Consider the following 4738-nt stretch of genomic DNA (forward strand, 5'->3'; position numbering starts at 1 on the left):
TTCTCTGTTCCTCCGACAATGCTTTCCTAGCTGTCTGCTTCTTTTTTGCCGTGATGATAGTGTGAAAAACTCCATCGCTACCTTGTTCTTATAGCTAGCCGGTTCCTGGATGTGTGCAGTGCCGTGAAGCAGTTTGTTACATGGCGTGACGCCAGCGGCTTGCCAGCCGAAAGTTGCGAGGGTGGTTATTCCGCTCACAGGCGCTGGGGGGAGCGAGACGACCACCATTCAACTCGAAAAAAAATAATCATATAACCATTCCAATGACTCCGAAGATGTTCAGTTAAGGTCAATCAAGCTAAAAAAACTGCATAGTTCCCCTTTAGGACAGAATGAGTGCTTCAGTATTTGAGACGTTGGGTAAAATCCTCTATCCAAGGTGTCCAATTTTATATTGTGATATCGATACCACACAGTACATGAAATAAAGGAAGAAATAACAGAGTGATTAGCGCAACACCTGAAAAGCACCATTGTTACTCTCTGCTCCTCACCACGGGGCTCCTCAGATGCTGCGAGAAAATCACTTCGTCCAATTAGCAGAACTCTGGGGGATACGGTGAATAAGCTAAAGTCCCAATAAGTTGGCGTGGTCCTTTAACTGTCTTCTCCGTAGGACAGTGACCTTTTGCCGGCTAAACTCAACTGCAACAGCCGCTGAAATGACCGTAACCTCACGGTGCCCTGTACCCAGCTCAGGCTCACAGTAACCTTTCTGTTATTACAATTTCATGGAAAAGTGTTACTCTTTTTTTCCAGGGCCAGTAAAAATATACAAGGGGCCCAGAAGGCCAGTGTTTTTTTTGGCACATCATGGGCAGTGCAGTATCTTGCCCAAGGACACTTGTAGACATCTACATACGATTAGTGGAAGACCGCTTTAACCCCTGAGCTGTAGGCCCCCACACCCAGATATATTAAAAGAGATTGCCATAATAGTATGAATGGTATTTCAACTTGATTTTATTTATAGTGTAAAATCAGAACAGGGGTTATCTCAGGGTGCTTTGCAGATAGATTAGGTCTAGACCACACTTTATAATTTCCCCCCATGAGCAAGCATTTGGCGAGGAAAAACTTCCTTTTAACAGGTAGAAACCTCAGACAGAAGCAGACTCTTTGTGGGCGGCCATCTCCTATGGCAAACTGAGTTTGGCTTTTTTTGTGAAAGGGGAACACTGCCTATTTTACACAAAAAAAGCTTATGGCGCTTTTCCATTACATGGTACCTGCTCGACTCGCCTCGACTCTACTCGCCTTTTTTGGTTTTCCATTACGAAAAAAGTACCTGGTACCTGCTAACAGGTACTTTTTTTTAGTACCACCTCAGTCGAGGTTCCAAGCGAGCTGAGGCGAGCCGAAAAGGTGACGTGAAAACCTGCAGGCTGCTGATTGGTCGGAAAGAATCGTCATTGATCACTGCATTGACAGGGGTGTCCTGACCAACCCAGCGTTTTTAAATAGTTTAGCCAGCGGTGTTTTTTGCTGTCTCCAGCTTTCTCCGTAGCATATGCTATATACAAGTGGCCTGATGTTTATACTTGTGCGCTGGTGTCTGCATGTGTGTGTGGGGAGTGGGTTAGCGAGGGATCAGTGAGAGAGTGACGGCGATTATCTTTGGAGTGAGTAGTGACTCTAGAGTCATATAGTGAGAGAAATAAAGTGTCTCCCCTGTTCTTTCTGACCACGGTGGGAAATCTGGAGCAGTAAAAGCCAACTATCTCTTTGATTTAATGTTTACGGAGACGAAGAACCAGGAAATGAGTCGGGACGGGGGAAATGCACCGCTACCAAGCCACGCCCACGGCAGTCGCTATGACGACCAGCCACGCTGAGGCGGTACTAAAATCTACAGTGGAAAACGGACGCACAGTCAAGTTGAGTAGAGTCGAGGCGAGTCGAGCGGGTACCATGTAATGGAAAAATGCCATTAGTTTTCAATGCTGCTCCGCGTCCTGCTACGCCCTGCTACGCCCTGCAGTGCCCCTTCTATGCCATGAACTACTACAACTACTATTTCTAGTCATAGTTCCATTATCTTTATTGGGACTATTATTGCCACTGTTCATCACCCCCCAACTGGCACCGTCACACACCGCCTACCAAGAGCCTGGGTCTGTCCCAGGTTTCTCCCTAAAAGGAAGTTTTTCCTCCTCTTGGGGGAATTACGGGAATTGTTGGGTCTTTGTAAATTATAGTGTGTGGTCTAGACCTACTCTATCTGTAAAGTGTCTTGAGATAACGGTTGTTGTGATTTGATAGTATAAATAAAATTGAATTGAATGCTGCCTCCACTTAGGCACCACAAACTGTCTCTGTCTCAACTCAATAGACGTGGATCATGGTGGAGCAGACTTCTATTGGCTCCCACTTGAAGGCATTCTGCTTTCTTCTTACCCGTTTCTAATTTCAGTGTCTATGTGGCTAAAAGGCTACGTGATATTATTGGGGAACTTGTCTTTTGCAGAGGGGTGATAATTAGCCATGTGAAAAATGTTTTCATAGTAATATTTTGCAAGAGCACAACATAGTGAGAGGGGATAGTTTAGATTCAGCAATGTGACATGACTGTCACTGGTTATATTGTGCTATACAGTACCTTTAATTACTACTACCAGGGTTAACAAATTTACTTTTTTTATCCACCAGCCAAATGGCTAGTGAATGTTCAAATTTTACCAGCCACTCAACAGATTACCATTGTTGTGCTAATTTTGAACCCTGACTACTACTAACATTTCTGTTTCAAAATATACACTCAAGTATGGGTACATTCAGTCATTCTTACCAGACTGTGTGGAACATAAATTTTTGGCTTGGACTCAATCTGAAGAGGGTCAGAGGATGGCCAACACGGCTGCTGTGTGAAACAGAAAGAGGACGAGAAGAGAAAGTTATGGATTTATTAATAACGGTAATTTATTAATACTGTACATGCATGTTAAACGGCATTGTGGAGCATTTTAAGGGGATACATTTGGGGTATACGTGCAGTTTAGTGTCCCAAATTCCCCATACAATGTCCTTTAATTAATTAGGAACCTGCTAAACCACCTGTGCGGTTAGGGTTTGGGTTAATAAATTAACCTGTCTCAAATAAGACCCTCATCCTCAGTTTTTGGAAACTAATTTGGGACACTAAACTGCACGTCTACCTGCTTTTGATAACCTTTGTTAAATGACTGTCGATGTTTTGTATTTTTTTTAGTTGCTGGCAGCTAAAATGTAAGACTTGAGACTTGAACTTGACAGAAAAAAATATAAATGACATTTACTGAATGTGTCTGCGTTACGTGTGAGACTCTGGCTAACTTAAAACCAACTGGCAACTCAGTGTCATTTCACGCCGCGAGATAACGTAAACGAAACTTATATTGGAGACTAGCTAAAGCGTTGTTGTTAGCTAAGATAGCTCAAGAAACCTTTAACATTTTAAAGGGTTCATAAGTTAGCTTAAGCCTTAAAACAAGTGGCTTGTGTTTGTCATTTTACCGGTAACGTTATCGAAACACAGAAGTAATTTAGCTAAGTTAACGTTACAGTTGACGTTAGCGGAACGGGTGAGAGAAACATTAGGATAATAAAACGGTAACGTTAGCCAGCTTTATGTCCAATCTTGTCTTGGAACTAACTCATGTTGATACTGTACCTTGAACGGTGAAGAGCTTCGGCAGTGCTCTCAAACGAAAAGCATCCTGTCAGGTTAGTGGGATGTCCTCCGTTCAATTGAAAGGTTCCGCGTGTATTTCGCCTGCGTTCGGTTCCGTCCGCAATGGTGCCGCCAACAACGCAAGCCCATCCGGTCCGCCTCCTTCAGAATAAAATGAGGGCTTTATGTCAAACCTAACGTGGATGTGAAAACATTTTTTACTCTATAGTATACTCCTCAGCACTCTATTTACAGTAATGACGTACATTATCTGTAATATTTGAATTGCAATTAATGTTTGGTACCAACTTCTTTGTTTAAAACCCATGGAACTAGAAGTGGTTCTGGATTACATATTTCTCGAACAATGCAGTGTATATTCTAGGTAACTTTTCATTGTCATTGAGCGTACAATTTAACCTGACATCGCCAGACCAAATCTGTACTACTATCTGCCAGAGCAAATAAATCATGAGATCGCATATTAACGTCAAAGTCAGCATGGCCGGCTTTACCTCTGACATTAATGAGACAAAAATGATTCAAAGATTAATAGCAAAGAATGTCTAGCTTGTCAATTAGTTATATTATGAAATTAGGACTTCAAAATAAAAGCACAGTCGTATACATCCTGTATGTATAATTGTATGTGCCATTTATTAAACCTTACGTTTACAAATCATTTTAATAATTGAGCAAAACCTGTGCATTCTTTTTGAACATGTAATGTAGATATGCAGTGCTGGTGATGGTGTCATGTAATGATCATCAGAAGTGAATGTTTGTGTCCTTTCTTTGAAACATGTAAGCTACTAAACAAGACAAATATTCACTTCTGTTCACTTCAGTAGCATGTTCCCCTGCTTCCATGTTTGGTGTGTAATGTCAGTAATAGCCTACATTTTATATTCAATGTAGAAAACACATTTACTACCTACTACTTACAAAACAATCAATGTACTATTAGCGCCAAAATGTGAGCCTGCCTTTCTCCAGGAGAAAATAAATGGTGGAACTTTGGGTTTCAACATTGAGGGGGGGTTGAGATCACCACTTTTGAGCAAAATTGAAATTTTGAGCATATCAAAC

The 4738-nt window shown here is 41.7% G+C and overlaps 1 protein-coding gene across 1 annotated transcript in view; it reads right to left on the reverse strand.

The window, feature by feature from the left end:
- Window positions 1–3797, reverse strand: part of LOC120545833 (3'-5' RNA helicase YTHDC2) — a 73468-nt gene extending 69671 nt beyond the window's left edge. Inside the window, exons 1-2 of the mRNA XM_039780448.1 lie at window positions 3650–3797; window positions 2789–2860 (exon numbers count right to left, since the gene is read on the reverse strand). The gene's annotated coding sequence lies outside the window, so the exon portion shown is untranslated. The remainder of the gene's footprint in view (window positions 1–2788; window positions 2861–3649) is intronic.
- Window positions 3798–4738: the final 941 nt, after the last annotated feature.

This window comes from Perca fluviatilis, chromosome 17 (genome assembly GCF_010015445.1).
Source record: "Perca fluviatilis chromosome 17, GENO_Pfluv_1.0, whole genome shotgun sequence".
In the NCBI taxonomy this organism is placed as follows: domain Eukaryota; kingdom Metazoa; phylum Chordata; class Actinopteri; order Perciformes; family Percidae; genus Perca; species Perca fluviatilis.